Here is a 17,822-nt window from a genome sequence, read left to right on the forward strand (position 1 = left end):
GTATTTCCTATATTTACTAGACTATCTAGACTATGAAAGCGTCTTTCAATCAAAATCTCAGTTTCCTCTCTCCTTCCCAGTCTTCATCTTTCTGCCTACTTAACACACCTTAAAACTTTGGGAAACTCTTTTTTTTTTTTTTTTTTTTTGAGACATAGTCTCACTCTATCACCAGGCTGGAGTACAGTGGTGGCACTATCTCGGCTTAGTGCAACCTCTGCCTCCCAAGTTCAAGCGATGCTCCCACCTTAGCCTCCCGAGTAGCTGGGACTACAGGCATGCACCACCACGCCCAGCTAATTTTTGTATTTTTATAGAGACAGGGTTTCACCATGTTGGCCAGGATGATCTCGATCTCCTGACCCTGTTATCCGCCCGCCTCAGCCTCCCATAGTGCTGGGATTACAGCTGTAAGCCACCGTGCCCAGCCAGGAAACTCTTCTCTAATACCCTATCTACACATTTCTAGATGATTCTAAGGAGTATTTAATGATATAATGAGAATAGATGCATTGTGTGTTTTGGCTATTGATTGAATTTTAAGTTAATATGAAAAATATACAAATAGGTATTTATTTTTTCTCTATGTTAGTATGTTTAACTACTTCATCAAATAATCTGAAATAATTTATTTTTTGAGTATAAAAAATATTAATTTGACCCCATGTACATGTGGGAACTTACTCATGCCTGTTGCACAGCCTTGTATGTATTAGCAACCATTTTGTTAGAAGACAAAAGTGAACCTTAAAAAGAATTTTTCCAATATTTGTTGATTTATTCCACAAAATCGATCATCTCAAATGTGCCAGGTACTGTGCTAAATGGTAGTTTCATGGGGCTACATTCTTATGGAGGACACAGTACAGTTAACTGAGTATGTATTTGCAGCATAGTATGGTAATTACTTTTAGACTTGATGATTTTTGGAAAGCTTTTCTTAACTAATCTGTTTATTGAATCATTAAACCAACAGTAACCAGTCTGGTTTGTCCATTTATCAGTATCCACCAATGAGAAATATTATTTGAATATTAATTTTAAAATGTAATTTTATCTAAATTTTTACCATCTTATTAATGAAAATATAAAATAGATTTATAATAACTCTGACAGATAGTCTTTAATTTGATGTTTGACTGAAGAGGAGAAACCAAAAGTTTTTTGTGATGAACTACAGTGTTTAAAGCCTTTTGTCCACGTGCCCATTTTGCCTTTACTTTTTTGTTCATGTTGTTTAGATAAAGCAGTGAAACGCTTTTTCTACCATGACTCTTCATTTAGATTTTTTCACCTTCTCCATAATCTTTATTTGTCTTTTAATGCCACCCACCATCCCCAACCCTCAGTATTTTTCATTTTCTCTCTGCAAAATATTTGGGAGCCTTTTAAAAGATAATATGTATCCTTAACCTTTGCAACTTTTAAGTTTCCTTTATCAAGTATTTCATTTTAATCTTCCCCTTTTATGCATGCTGTTTATTATTACTTATTAACCCAGATCCTTGTGAAGTTTATTTATACCCAGGACATTATGTTTGGAAACAATAGATAGTTTTATCTTTTATTGTTTCACCATTTAACCTTCTATCAACAATAATCAAGACCACTGAGGGAGGCTAACTAGATTATAAATGTGTTATGAGCTACTTGAAGGCAGGGGCCAATACTTGCTTAGCTTATATTTCTTGTGTGTGCTCTATAGAAGGTAGTCAATAAAATAATGACTTAATGAATCAACCATAAAGCCAAAATGATGTCTTGTTCCTGTATTCCCCTTCTTTCAGTGAGTATTTCTGAAGTTCCTTTTTTCCATTTATCCAGTTTTTTTCCTGCCTTCTATTGGTTCATATTTTCTCGAGATCTAGCCTTGACTCTAGTCTCTTATGTCTGTACTGTGTGCTCTTAATAAAAGCCCATATTGGCCAGGCACAGTGGCTCATGCCTGTAATCCCAGCACTTTGGGAGGCTGAGGCGGGCATATCACCCGAGGTCAGGAGTTCGAGACCAACCTGGCCAACGTGGTGAAGCCCCATCTCTACTAAAAAGACAAAATTAGATAAGCCTGGTGGCACATGCCTGTAATCCCAGCTACTCAGGAGGCTGAGGCAGGAGAATCACGGAACCCGGGAGTCGGAGGTTGCAGTGAGCCCAGATCACGCCATTGCACTCCAGTCTAGGTAATAAGAGGAAAACTCTGTCTCAAGAAAAAAAGAACCCCATATGCATGAATAAAAGCTTTCAATTGACAGCACTAAAACTGTATCTCCTCCATCTTTACATCTAGAGAATGTATCAAATGTACAGTGTGCCTAATTAAACCTATTGTAAATTTTATAAATTTTATTATAAAATCTCCCTTTTTTCTGTCTTGCTCTGTCAGTAGCATTACAATGATCTAATCATGAAGCTTGAGAAACTTGGAGGTAACTTTTAATCTTCCTTTTCATTGCTTCTCATACTTAGTTGCTCACCTTTGACAATTTTATCTTTAAAATGTATTTCAATCTTTTCAGTCCCACTACCACTACTCTAATTTTCAATGAGTCTTACCTAGGTTATTGAATATTTTCATAATCTTCTTATCATTAATCTCATTCCTCCATGTATCCTGTATAAATGTGATTATTCCATACTCCAGTTTAAAACATTTCTTTCATTGTGTAGCACTAAACTCACACACATTAATGTAGTATTTCAGGCTTTCTTCTTACTATTCTCTTAAACAATACATCTAGAAATATCTAAAAATGTACTCATCTTTTAAGAACAAGCCTAAGATAAGGCCATATTCTATATGAATTGTTTCTTGAGATGTCTTCTTTACTTTGAAAGATGTGAAATTCTTTCAAGGTAAAGGAACACTACTGCAGTTAGCAAGCCGCCTTAGACATATTCTTTGCCACACATTCAATTTAATTTTAACTCTCTTCACTTTTTTTCTTTCCTTTATTTAATATTTACTCCAAATTCATTTTATCCTGGATGGACTATTTTGCTTATCTATTCATCTTTCATATATTTAAACATATACACTTGTATTAACTTTTTTCTTTTATTTTAAAATTTAAAATTCATTTTTAAAATACAAAGATTTTTAAAAATCATGTTGCTCCTTTTATTTATTAAATTCTTAGAGTTCTTCTGTTTCGTATGAAATACAAGTGATTTTTAGGCACTGAATACTCTACTAATCCTTTATTGCCTTATAATTTTCGTCAACTCTATGACAGTTATTTCCATTACATGGAATATGCTGTGTGTGCTTAAGTGTGTATAATGTTTATATTGTCTAGTGTGAAATATGCTTAAGTGTATGAGAATAAATGGTTGTGTGTGTGTGTGTGCATGCGAAAAATTTCTCTGTTTAATGTTGGTGTTTATCAAATCATGTAGGATATCGGGTTGTTCTATTTTTACATAAAATCATCAATTAGAGCGTTCCTAATTATAAACCTTATATTCACTATCATGAATATTTATAGAAATTTGTGACCCAGTTCCTTTTCTTTCTTCATGAAGCTGCTGAAAGCAAGAACATACTTACTCTTTGACTTTTCAAGAAATATCAAACTATTTTTTACAACACTTAGGAAAATTATATCCTAATTCTGTAAGAACATTTTATTTTATGCTCAATCTTAAAAATCTAAAATATTATAAAGAAGTTAATATAAGAATGGTGTATTCATCTTTGTGGGAGATACCAATGACCTTATCTCTTGCAGTCAGCACCATATTATTTATTAATAAACTAATGTGTTAGTAATGAAAGTAATATGAACAACAGCAGTTACTATGTCTATTTAAAAAATTGCAGAACTCTCTAATATAATGCATGGTTTCTTTGTAAGTAATAGAAAACTTTAGAGATCACCTTTTTTACTAGAAGCTTTTGCTTTTTTCCTCTTCTATTTGATATAACTCTGATGGTCTCGTTTAGGAGAGAATTTTTTTATTCTTTTCAGTAGCCTGTTTTTTTTTGTTTTGTTTTGTTTTGTTTTTGTTGTTTGTTTTTGTTTTGATGAAAGGAGTGGATATTTATTAAGGATATTTTGAGTGTTTTTTTAAGATACGAATTTATAATTAAAGTCATACACATTTATGTTTTGATTTTGTTTATGGTTTTTCTGGTGTAAAGGTTAACATGATGAACACATGGCTATAGTAAGGTGGAAAAACAGCAGGAAACTTGTACTCTTACTCAATCTGTTGCGTGATTATTTAGATACATACTTGATCTAACAAACTAAAGAACACAGTGATTTTGTGGGAAGTAAACTGAGGCTATTTGAAAATGTCTGTTCCAAAGGGTAGAATTCATGAAACGCAGTAAAAATAATGAAATATACAGATTAAACAAAACTTTTTCAGCATCTATTTTACTGACTTTCAAAATTTGTTTTGGACAACTTCATAAAAATCACTCTTTATAAAAACCTCAACAAAGCTGGGATGGATTTTTTTGGCCACATTAATATATAAAGTAGCAGCTTTATCATGAACAAGACTGCATAGCAGGAAACATGCCTCAATTATCAATTGACATCTATTAACTACTGTGATAAAATCTTCAGAAAGCAGTCATGCCATTTAAAACCTAGTTTTGACATTAATTTTTTTTACAATGAGTTGCATGTATTACACTGCAGTGTTCTTTAACAATCATCCCAATTAAGTAGGTGTGCCCTTTATCTGAGTGTTAAGTTGATTTGTTAATGTTTGAGAATTGTGCTAAGTGCTTGTTTATTATAGCATAAAACAAATGCTAATTTATGATAAATTAATACTTAAGGAATTTTACATTTCTGCCGCTGTTCATCTTAGCACATAGCAACCAGGATACAATCCAGTTTAAAAATAAAATAATATGGTTTGGATTAACTGAAAATTAAATTCAGGAAATTTCAAATAACTATTGAATGATTAAATAAAATCATTCTAGAATTGTATTTTATTTGGTATAAAATATCTGGTACCACTCATGTGTTGATAGTCCTTAAAGAACAGTTGTTGGCCTGGCACGGTGGCTCACGCCTGTAATCTCAGCACTTTGGGAGGCCGAGGCGGGTGGATCCCCTGAGGTCAGGAGTTTGAGACCAGCCTGGCCAACATGGTGAATCCCCGTCTCTACTAAAAATATAAAAATTAGCTGGGCATGGTGACAGGTGCCTGTATTCCCAGCTACTTGGGAAGCTGAGACAGAAGAATCGCTTGAACTCGGGAGGCAGAGGTTGCAGTGAGCCAAGATCATGCCACTGCACTCTAACCTGAGTAACAAAGAGTTAAACTCCATCTCAAAAAAAAAGAACAATTGTTGGTCTTTCTATCTGCAGAGGCCATTCAGATTTAAGGTCTGCGCTGATTAAGATTCTCTTGATTGGCGGGGACTACACTCATGAAAGAAGAGGACTATGATTTTACTCTTTTACTCTGGCAACGTGGCCTTACTTTGACTAAGCATGAAAAGTTTTTGAACTTTCTAAATAGCAAATCTGTTCCCCAAGTTTGTCTTATTGTCTTACTAAGGTTGAATTTACTTCTCTTTATTAACTCCAGATCCAAACAATACTACTAAGGTCTGCTGGAGTACTTTTATGCCCTGGAAGATTACCCAGCCTAATTAAAAAATTCTGTAAATTCCTAACTTGGAAAAATATCTGTAGCTAAAGAAAGAGTAGTTTATACAGGTGTTAGTAATTTAGCATGGGCCTAAGAATGAGATTTATTTTCTAAGAATGAGATTTATTTTCTAAGTAACATTGCATTATTAAAAGGCTTTAAATACTATATTCTGTCTCTGTTAACATATTTTTAACGGACAGTGCTATTTGGTTGTAATATTTGGTAATACTAGTGTTTTAGATAAGCATCTATTTTTATGTACAACTGGTTTTTAAATTAGTTTCTTTAAATTTCACTGAATATATCATTTTTAAGATTTTTAAATATTTTAATACAAATGAAATAAGGAAAATGACATTTTTTAAAAGACTGTTTAAATTTCAGTCCTGTTTTTCTAACTGAGTTATAAATTACAAAATGGAACAAAATATTTCAAACACCATGTTTTAGTTATTTGCAGTGTTACCATTTTATTTGTTAACATATGTTAATGAATCTCAAGGAACACATGATTATAATAGGAATATTTTTAAATGTGGCTTAGCAAAAATAAGAAGTTAGATCGTACAGTTCAGAGATAATTACTATTAACATTTTCCTATACAGTTTATATATTATCAGGCATTTATGTGTGTATTATATGTATTTTAATAAAATGGGACTGTGCTTGGTAGAAGTAAAACAAGGAAAGGTGTTGTATTAGTTCATTTTCACACTGCTATAAAGAACTACCTGAGACTGGGTAATTTATTTAAAAAATCAGTTTAATTGACTCACAGTTCTCTGCATGGTTGGGGAGACCTCAGGAAACTTAATAGTCATGGTGGGAGGCTAAAAGGAAGCAAGGCACATCTTACATGGTGACAGGAGAGAGAGAGAGAGAACGGGGAAGAGCCACACACTTACAAAACAACCAGATCTCATGAGAACTCCATTGTCAGAACAGCATAGGGGATACTGCCCCCATGATCCAAGCACCTCCCACGAGGTTCCTTCCCTGACACATAGGGTTTACAATTCAAGATGAGATTTGGGTCGGGCCACAGTACCAAACCGTATCCGCCGTCTTCAATTTACTGTTTAGCTCATTCAGAAATTATAAATAGGTAAACATTGCTCAACATTCATGTTGCTTCCTTTACATATATTGTAATGTTTTGGTTCTGTGTTTATTTTTATATTTGAGCTCATATTTTACCTATCTGAATGTGATTTACTACAGGCCTCTCTTTGGTATGCTTTTACTCATCTGTTTTACCTGAGTATGGCTGGCTAGCTACCCCTAGACTCTCAAGACAAAATTTCTGCCATCACAGCCACCACCTGAGATCAAAGGCCCATGCCCTCTACTTACTTAGCACAAGTTAAGGAAGAGAGACTGCAAAAAGTTAATTCCCTTTTCCCTTTGTACACACATTTCAAAGAACTACCCTGTCTCTTCCTCTAGCAACCTTCTCTCAGTTATATTTTCTAAGAGCATGAACTAGCCTGTTTTCTGGGAGTTTGGTGCCATGTTTTTTTTTTCTTTATTTATTGTCATTTGTTCATTCAGCAGTTACATATTAGACACCTACTGTGTATTGGGCATACTTCAAAGCACTGAAGATATCATAGTAAAAAGTCATACAAGATCACTGACCTGAAGGGAAGTGAAATAATTGAATAAATAATGTATAGCGTAAGTAAGATTTTACAAAAGCATAATGTAGCTGTTCTCTAGATCAAAAGGGAGGCTCGTATGACAGAGGACTACCTGCTTTAGCAGAACACCCATCTTTCTTATTTAGAAATGTTTTATAGGTTTTGTTCTAATGAGATAGCTTTCTCAGATTTTGAGGCAAAAAGGGAAGAGATAAGGGTGTTGAAATGTCTTTACTCTCTTGAGCTACATTTACTTTTAGTATGCAAAATATCATTGGAAATTTCATTAATTGAGGTTTCCATATTTACATATTAAAAGTGCGTATATTGAAAATACAAAGTGGTCCCATTGCTAAAATATACATGTTAAGTATACATTTAATGAGAAAAACCATCTGTTGAATAATTTTATCGTGTCCACATGCATGCTACCTAGTAAAGTTATAGGCTGTGTTGTGGACCATGTGGCTCATTGGTTTCTAGTTGACATCAGAAAAGCCAATTGAAATTCTACAAGTGAATGGTACATGATAGGGTGCTGTTTATAAATTATGAATGACTTATACTTTTATCTAAATTTTAAATGGTTAATATACCTTCTAGGAAGTTTTGATTCAGAAAATGTCATGTTTTACAATGTCATATTTTGAGTATAAAGAGAGATTTATGATTTTATTAAAGAAAAATCAGCTTTTCTTTACGCTATTAAACATTGAGTAAATATTTAAGGGATGTTATTAAAGAAGCACCAAACATGCCAGCGCACTTCATGTTTCGGTTTGTGCCTGTTGTTCTGTTATGTAAATTTTTTTAATTTCATTCGTCATGAACCTCTTTCCCTGCCGATAAATAAAGGGCTACATTATACATTTAATTTTGGTTTTTCATGATGAATCAGTTTATTTAGCTAACCTCTTGATGTTGAACCTTAAGTTTATTTTTTTTATTTTTTGCTATTAGAAAAAAATAGTTATGAATAACTCTGTATTTTCAACTGTATACTTTTCTAATTGTTTGCTTGTGAATTTTAATTTTAAAAAATGGTTACTGGGTCAAAATACATTTGCTACTTATTGCTAAGTTGCCCTTTAGAAAGAGCATGCTAACTTATCATTCCAATAGAATTGTACTAGAGTATCCATTCTACATGTCCATACCAAACTTTTATAATTAGTTGCCAATCAAAGCTATATGGTGATATTTGATGGAAGTTTGGTTTGATTTTTTTAATACAATTGAAAATGAATATTTTTGCATTGGATGATTACATTAGTCTTTTCCCAGTCCTTTCCCTTCTTCCACTTTCTTTGGCTTTTATTCTTCCTTTGGCGTGATTGTGCCATGGTATGTGTGCATGTGGGTGTGTGCGTGAGAGTCAGTGAAACTGCTGTTTATATGCCTAGCTCATTTTCTGTTCTGGTTGATGTTTACTTTTTTCTTAAGGATTTTTAAAAACATTTCCTATATTAAGGAATAAATACTACATTCAATCTAACATTTATTACATATGTTGCAAGTTCCCCCAGTTTGATGGTAGCTTTCTCCCTTTGTTTTGGATCTATAGAAATTATAAAGTATGTGTTTGTTAAATGCTGTGTGGAAAAGAATCCTCTTGTACTTTGCTGGTGGGAGACTAAAGGAAAACAAACAGACTGAAAGAAATATGATTTATGATCCTTGTGATTGATCCTCAATTAGGAGAAACAACAGCTATGAAGAACATTGTTTAACATAGCACTTTATGTAGAAATAAAAGATTTATCTTATCCTAAAATGTCACCTCAAGAACTATAGCAAAAAACATGAAAATAGTGTTATCATTGTATGCATCATATTTTAAATAAGGGTGAGAAAACAATGGCACATTTTTATTTTTTGAGTTTACCAGGAAAAGTTATAATTGTCAAAATGTTTTATTTACAAAATCCAATTGTTTATTTTTGAACTTTGCTGCCAAGTGAATTTTTAAAAGTGAACTAGCACATTTTTATCTCTCCAGTTTCTGCAATATAATTAACTATAAGAAGTCTTTTTTTTTTTTTTTTCTGGAAACATGTTATGTTGAAACTCAGTTATATGCTGAAACTCAGATTTACATTTTTCATGAAAGCTATACCCTAAATATCTGTCTTCTCTTTAAAATATAGTCTTAGCAAGTTAACAAAAATGCTGATACTATTTAATTCTAACTGTTGTATATTGAAATACAATGAAAAAAAGTAAAAAATGGATTTGTATTTTTAAATTTACTATGGCTTTAATAGCTGGAATTAGTTGCAAAAGAACAGCTGCATCTTTAGCACCACAGGCTTAAATTAAGGTCCCAAAGTCCCATAGGTTTTACATTCCGTGACATGTTAGCAAGAAACTTACAAATATAGAAAGGCTCATGTTCTAAGACAGAACATGATCCATATAATATCCATGATTAGTAAAGCAAATAAAATTCAGTCCAACATCAGGGTCTGTAAAGAAAATAAAATGATGAGAGACGCGGAAAAAAAAGAAGGAACTGGTTAGTTCCTCTTACAGTTTCAATAATATCCCAAACAATTCATTTTTATCTACAGTATTTAAGAAATGAGTTTGTTTAGTTGATTCTGTTTCTCTTAGTTGCTAATGTGATTATTTTAAATTTCTCACATTGTGTAATCTGAAGTATTTATACATAGTCCTTGCTGAAACTATTTCTCTTGTAGCATTTAATGATATAAAATCCTCAGACATAATAGTTTTTTCCTTATCTTTATTTCCATAAATGAGAAATTGAGAAAATAATAGAGAATACTTTGATTTATAGTAAATGAGCACTTTGATTTATGATTGATTATTTTAATAGCTGAAAAGTCTTAGAAGAGCATAATAAATTTTTTTCTCCTCAAAATAGTTATTATTTAAAATGATTTCTACTAATTATAATTTCAGTCTTCCTGGAAGTTTGCCAAAGCGGAACTCTCAAAACAAAAAGGACAATACCTTGATTCCTTACCAATAATGCCTGTGTTTTTTTAAAATAATATAACAATTTTAAAATTACGTTTATAGATGTATTAATGAGAAGATAAAATATTATTTCTTTATACTTCAAATGTACTGCCAACATTCAAAACAAATCTGTCAATTGCTTCAAATAAACATACTTCCAGTATTTTTTTTCCTTAAAAAGACAATCATAATAGCTTGTCTGTATACCACCTATTAATTTTGCTTGTTGCACAAATACATATATTTTAAGATGAGTTTGTATGTGTTCATATGCAGTTGAATCCACATCTAATTCTTCTTCCCTAGCACCTATGCAACTGTATGCCACTGTGTTCCCTTTATCTTCTTTCGCCCCTGATGTACTAGCAAACTAAGAATGATATTATCTCAGCAATGTCAAAATCTCAAGTAATGAGGATCCTGCCTAACCTTAAGGTGATATCATATCTTCTTTTTCGTTTTATTAACATCTTGGGTTTAGTTCTACAAATAGCACTGAATTGCTACCTTCGTAAAATTATGAAGTGAGTACCTCAAGTAAATTTGATTGTGATGTTTTAGTTTTGGAGAAGATGCTTTATAAAATAATAGTTGGTAAGGGTATTAAGAGGTTTGACATGCAAAAATGTTGCATACATAAGTTTGTTGATAAAAAATTAAATGTGTTTATTATAGGACTCTATTTTTTAATCTGCTGAGCACTGTGAATCATTTAGATGCGAGGATATAAATGCAGTTTTTTCCCTCAAAAGTATTTGACCAGAGATATCTTTTTTCCTAAAGCATATTATATGACAAATATTTTATAGAACATACTTTGAGAACTGTTAGGCAAATATTTGGGAGCTTTAATACTTTAAAAAATCTTGTATCTTCAACTTAAAATGATTAGAGATGCAATTATATTTTTTATTGTAAACAATACTTTCTGCAATTTCTAAATTTTCTTGAAGTGATAACTTCAGAATTTTATGAATATGGTCATATTTTTTCTACTCATAATAATACCTGTTTTTCTTCCACATACTGTGTATTGCCTGAATTTTTCCTATCTATCTCCATTTCTTTTCATATTCCCCTTGAACTTTTTACTCAGCTATACTCTTCTTAAAAGAGACATCATAGTTCTGAAAATCCTTTTGATTTCTCTTTTTTTTTTTTCTCCTGGGAGGTAGGATACTCTTCTTTTAAAGATGCTTTGAAGTGACCTTTACACATGTAGTTCTCTTTTCCTGGGATGGCCCCTTACCTCAAGAGCTTTTTGTGATTTAGAACTCTGGTTAAGTGTGACCCACTCAGTAAGCCAAGCGGTAAGCTTTTCCTGCCATCTATTTATTCATTCATTTAATCTGTTACTAAATCACAAATATTTAGTAAGTATTTGACACATATGCACATGTGTGCCAGGATGCTGTGAGTATAAATATAAGAATATGAATATGTAAACAGCTTACATTCTTGTGAGCTCTACAGGTTAGTGAACAGGCAATAATTACTGTTATGGGACAGTGTAGCATAGTAGGTACACAAAAAGAACACATAATCTAGACTGTGGAAACCAGGGAACACTTCTCTGGTAAACTGATAAATGGGCAAAGATTGGAAAGATAAATAGGAGTTAGCGAGGTAAAAGGATGAGTGTGCAATCAGAACACCTAAGAAAAGTGTAAAAAACTTGGATAGACATAAATGAAAACCAGTGTAATTACTAGGGAAATAGCCGGGAAGACATTGATAATATGTGGTAGGAGAAGTGTTATAGTATTTATAGTATTAACAAATATCACAGCTTTAAGAACTCTAAGTCTGGACTTTGAGAGCACACTGGAATTGACTGTGGCTAATAAGAAGGCTTTCTGCTATGTACAAAACACTTTATAAGTCACAGACATTGAGTTTGTTTTTTCATGCCATAGCCATATAACACTATAACGGAAAGAAAGCCCTACCTAAATTTCCATAAGAGAGTAAATTCCCAACAAGGTTGGGTAGATTATTTGTGTACCTCTTTTCCATATCTGAGAAATATGGAAGTGCTCAAAGTCCATATGTATTTTCTCCAGACTGAGTGGTCAAAGTCCTTGTAAAATTTTTTATAGGCTACACACTGATGTTACCCATAGAGTTTCTATATCACTTTTCTGTTTTCCTTGAGTTACACATGAAGAACAGTAGCCTATAGCATAAAAGTTTATTTTAAATACGGATATCTACCCTGCATTATTAAGTATTAAACACGAAGGAAAACCAATTTGCTGCATCATACAAATTCACATTGTTTTATGTATACTTTTAGACTGTTGGTCTCTAATTTTGTTTTTTCTTACCTTTATTTGTGTTTATTTAAATTTTATTGTGTATAGTTAAGTTATACAACATAATGTTATAAGACATATATACAGGTTTTTCAGCAATGAAATTGTTACTATAATAGAGCAAATTAACATATCTATCATTTCTCATAGTTACCCATTTTGCCTCCTGTGGCAAGAACAGCTGTAATCTCATTTAGCAAAAATCCTGGAAACAATATACTATTATTAGCCATAGTTGTATGTAGCACATTAGATAGTTCATCCTACCTATTTGCTACTTTGTATCATTTACCCTTCATCTCCTCATGTACTCCCACCCTGGCAACTGCTGTTTTATTCTCTATCTCTATATATTTGACCTTTTCTTTTTTGGTAGATTCTACATATCTAAGTAAGAATATGCAGTATTTGCCTTCCTGTGGCTGGCTTATTTCATTTAGCATAATATTCTCCAAGTCCACCCAAGTTGTGGCAAATGACAGGGTGCCCTCCTTTTAAATCTGCTTTAAAGTGTTTATAAGGAGACTGCAGGTAAATTTTCAAAATGTTAATTCCTTTCAAATCAATCAAAGAAAATTTTCTTTAATATTCTCAGAACCAACGCTTCAGGATACTTTTGTAGGTCTTACTCAGAAATAAGACTCTTTGTGAAATTCTCAGACAAGTTCACTTTTAATGTCAAATTGGGTTGTGTTTGTTTGTTTTTGTGATAGGTAAGTTAGCTAATATATTACACCTGCTACTACATATACAAATGTCTGTAATCATGGCTTAACAGTAGGAAAAGACTAGAAATAGTTTTACTGTAAACATAATTCTTTTAATATTATAGTAAAAAGTGGCATTTATTTATTGAATATTCTTGTCAGTTGATTGTAGATGTTTGTAAAATAACGGGCTTATTAGAGATTTACTGAGTAGATAAATGACATAAGGATTAATACTCAGTAAATAATTAATTTGTTTTTAAATTTATTTATAGAAATATCCCATATTAACACTATATTTTTTAATCTATTAGTGGAATTTTTATTCAACATCATGTATTTCAGAATTTCTACATTAAAAAGTCACAATCAATATAGTAACAGTTCTAGTATAAGATAGTAGAATTTGGTCAGATAATTTAATTGATAAAGATATTTCTTTCTTTTCTTGACAGTATACAGTTACTAGCATTCTAGTAAATGCCATTCCTAGTATGTCAGGGTTTGATATGCAGCAATATTCTAAGAAAGCCTCAGTTTGTGGTCAGATTTAATTTTTTTATTACGGTGACTAAGTTTAATTAGGAAGTTTGATTTGTACGCCTTACTTGACTAGTTCAGGAAATCAGTTTATTGGAATCTTTTTCCATTCACAATTATTCTCTGGATTTGGATATGTAATAGAAAATGTAGTCAGAACATAATTGAATAAGGAGGCATTGAGCTGATCTTCAATCCCTGGGTGTTTCTAAAAGGATAGATAGAGAGAATCTTTTGGAATAGAAATGTATGGTAGGTATATTCATTAGTACGTTTCAGTAAGGGAGCATTATGTGATAATTCTTAGTAAATAGAAAGGTCTAATCATGATCTTTGCTTTACCTCAGGCCATTGATAGTTCGTATATATTTTCCCTCTTCTTTTGACATTTACATTGGATTTTAATGCAATAATTCTGGATTTAAAAAGCTTGTTCTAATAGGGCTCATCCAAGGTTTTATTTTATTAAATGAATAGTTATTTGTTAACAGCTTGCTAAGTAGTAGGCTGGGGATAAACATGTGAACAAAACAGTCCAAGTTCCTGTTCGTTTGAACCTTTTGTTTCATCAGAGAGAGGCAAACAATGAAGTAAGCAAATTATAACAAACAAGAATTTCAGAAAATTGTAAGGGTCATAAAGGAGTATAACGTGATAGTGATTTGGAAGAGGCTGTTTATGGCTGTTAAGAAAGTCTTCTCTGATAAGATATTACTGAGCTAAGGCTTTCATGATGAGAAAGGGGCTGCTATGGGAAAAGCCAGTGGAACAGTGTTCCCAGGATAGAGATCAGTGGGAATAAAAGGCCTAAGAGAGAATAAGTATGGCATGTCCCAGGAACTAAAAAAGACCTAACTCCCTGGAGTGTAGAAAAAGAGAGAAAGAGTAATATGAGATGAGGACTGAGGAGAGCTCAGCACAGGTCAAATCTTGATGGATTTTGAAAGCCATAGTAAAGGGTGTAGACTTAACTCTTAATATGAGATGAGAAGCCATAAGTTTTTAAACAGGTAAATTACATAATATTTACAGGTTCAAAATATTATTCTGAGAGAGGAGTGGATTGTAGCAGAGCAAATAGTGAACCAAAATGGACAGTAATTAGCAGACTATTGTAATGGACATGTTTAGAGCAAATAGTGTCTTGCACTAGGAAGGTGTTGGGGGAGAGAGAGAAAGAGACAATGAATTCAGAATATATTTTATGGTATTTACAACCAAGGGGACTAAATTAACATTATCCTGGGAAGAGAGTAGCAACACAGAAGCCAGAAGAGGAAACTATTTCCATAAGGAGGAAGTGGCTAATGGAAGCCACTACATGAAAAGGAAAGGTAAAATGCCGTAATACTATAGCACTTGATATTTTTCCTCATGGCTATAGTTTACCAGTATCTCTGTCATTTTGCCTTATTGACTGAAAACTGATTTAATGTCTGCCTCTACACCTATACATCTGTTCAGCCTTTGTTTCCAAACACTTTGAAGAAAAGAGGAAAAGCTGTGACAACTTTAACAAAGAAGTGGCAAAGTGAACCAAGGAAAAGAGCCAAAATATCATGGCCACCCAAAACCTGGGATTTGAGAGAGAAGAGAAAAACAACAACAGCTTCCCTACCTGCTCCATAGGAAATAAAGAGCTAAGGACACAGTCTAATTTTACCTAAGAGATGAAGCTAAAAGGAACATTCATAAAAGAGGTTTTAGATATGAGGCATATGCTCAAACTTGAGATAATCAAGAGCATTATGAAGAAATTTAGAAGGACAGGGAAGGATACAGAATTGGGTGAGATTCAGAGATATATGGATTACTATGAGGATAAGAGTCTGATGATGGCTGGAGAAACAGACTTCTGGTAACTTCAATATTTAGAAATATGAGGAATAGCAGTCTCTTAGAGGAAGATGGGCAGTTAGAGTTATAGTCCAGCTTGTTGTTTTAAGGGTATGATACCACTGACCTTTCTTTTCTGCTCCTTGTAATTATGTGGTGAGTTTTGATGGAGGAGGAGCAGGGGTAGTTAAATACTGAAGTCACTAATGGTTAGGGGAAGAGTTGGCTCAAATGAACTAACTGAAGGATACTGAAGTACTTATTTACAGGAGGCAGATTAATGAGTAGGGGCAGGAAACCAAAAACTGCATGGAGAGTATACAGGAAACCAAAGACTCAGAGATTCCCCTCTAAAGGAAAGGCCGGAGGGTGACAGAGAGCCAGTCATCTGTCATCACATGGATTAGAGGCTAGTAAGTCACCAAAAGTCCAAGAATCTGTCTTCAAGTGGATTAGAAGTCAGAAGGTCAGTCCAGAGGAAGACTAGGTTTGAGACTGTGGATAATTGTGTATTCCTGTGATAGCGCATGAATATACCTGACAGGGATCACACTCTGTTACATCCAGGTAATATCTACTGTAGGATTCTGCCAGTTGTCAGACCTCATCTATAGCATTTTAATAATTCAGAATAAAAGAGACAAGGATAGGAGAGACACTTTTATGAAAGAAGAAGGATTGGAATTAACAGAAGTACATTGTGGAAACATAGATCTGTAATATTCTGAGACTTGTATTTTTAAAACTAAGTTTGTAATGGGTAAGTCAGATTTTGTTCATAGTGTCACAGAAACTTACCTGAAATGTAGCTACCTATTTTGACCTGTACTCAAGCAGGTGTCTGACAGATAATCTATTTTCACATGTCGCTAGTAGCCCCTATAACTCTTAAGATATTCTGATATTCTTTAATTTACAATTCTATGATAATTAATGTTGGAAAAAATGGGTAATAAGATACTCCATTGTGTGTTCACACCAGGGAATACAAAAATAATTTTTAGCAAATGAGTTGAGTTGCAGAATTTCTGAGCAGAATTTCTGAGCTTCGCCTTCATACCCAAAGTCACATTATTTTTCTAAATATATTGTAGTATGCTGAAGCTATTTACTTATTTTTTCATTTTGATTTTTTTTTTTTTTTTTTTTGAGGCAAAGCCCCACTGTGTAGCCCAGGCTGGAGTACAGTGGCACAATCCCAGCTCACCGAAACCTATGCCTCCCGGGTTCAAGTGATTCTCCTGCCTCAGCCTCCCAAGTAACTGGGATTACAGGTGCACACCTCCATGCCTGGCTAATTTTTATAATTTTTAATAGAGATGGGGTTTCACCATGTTGCCCAGGCTGGTCTCGAACTCCTGACTTCAACTGATCGCCTACCTCTGCCTCCCAAAGTGCTGGGATTGCAGGTGTGAGCCACTGCACCCAGCTGCTATTTATTTTAATTAACTGTTTTGTTATTTGTTCTCAGCATTATAGTCATAGCATAGCTTTAATGTACAGGAAAAATATAGATTACCACAGTGTATTAATGATAGGTTTGTAATTTTTTCTTGATGAAATATGCATTTTTTGTTAAAATGGTAAAAGGAATTTATGGACAAGCAACAGCTAACATCACACTCATAGTGAAGACTGAAAGCTTTTCCCATAAGATAAGAAACAAGACATGGATGACTGCTTTCACCACTGGTATTAAACATTGTTCTGGTACTTGTAGCCAGAATAATTGGACAAGAAAACAAAAATGGTATCCAAATTGGAAAGGAAGAAGTACAACTATCTCTATTTGCAGATGACATCTTCCTGTATATACAAAACTCCAGAGAATCAACAAGCAAGCCACTATAGCTAATAAATTAAGCCAAGTTTTAGAATAAACAAAAATCAGTTTGTTTCTATACACCACAGTGTATGGTCCAAAAAGGAAATTAAGAAATAAATTTCATTTACAGTAGCATCTAAAATAGTAAAATGCCTAGGAATAAATTTAACCAAGAAGGTACAAAACTGAAGACCTAACTAAATGGAAAGGCATCCCATTTCATGGGTGAGTACACTTAATGTTGTTAAGACATCAGTACTACCCAAAGTATACAGACTCAACTTAATTGCTATCAGAATTCTAAGTGGGTTTTTTTTTTTTTTTTTTTTTTTTTTTTTTTTTTTTTTT

The 17,822-nt window shown here is 33.0% G+C and overlaps 1 protein-coding gene across 12 annotated transcripts in view; it reads left to right on the forward strand.

Annotated features, from left to right (window-relative positions):
* NOVA1 (NOVA alternative splicing regulator 1) overlaps nt 1-17,822 on the forward strand; it is a 152,124-nt gene that overhangs the window by 85,668 nt on the left and 48,634 nt on the right. The gene's annotated exons all lie outside the window — the stretch shown is intronic.

The sequence above is a fragment of the Piliocolobus tephrosceles genome, chromosome 6, assembly GCF_002776525.5.
Source record: "Piliocolobus tephrosceles isolate RC106 chromosome 6, ASM277652v3, whole genome shotgun sequence".
NCBI lineage: Eukaryota > Metazoa > Chordata > Mammalia > Primates > Cercopithecidae > Piliocolobus > Piliocolobus tephrosceles.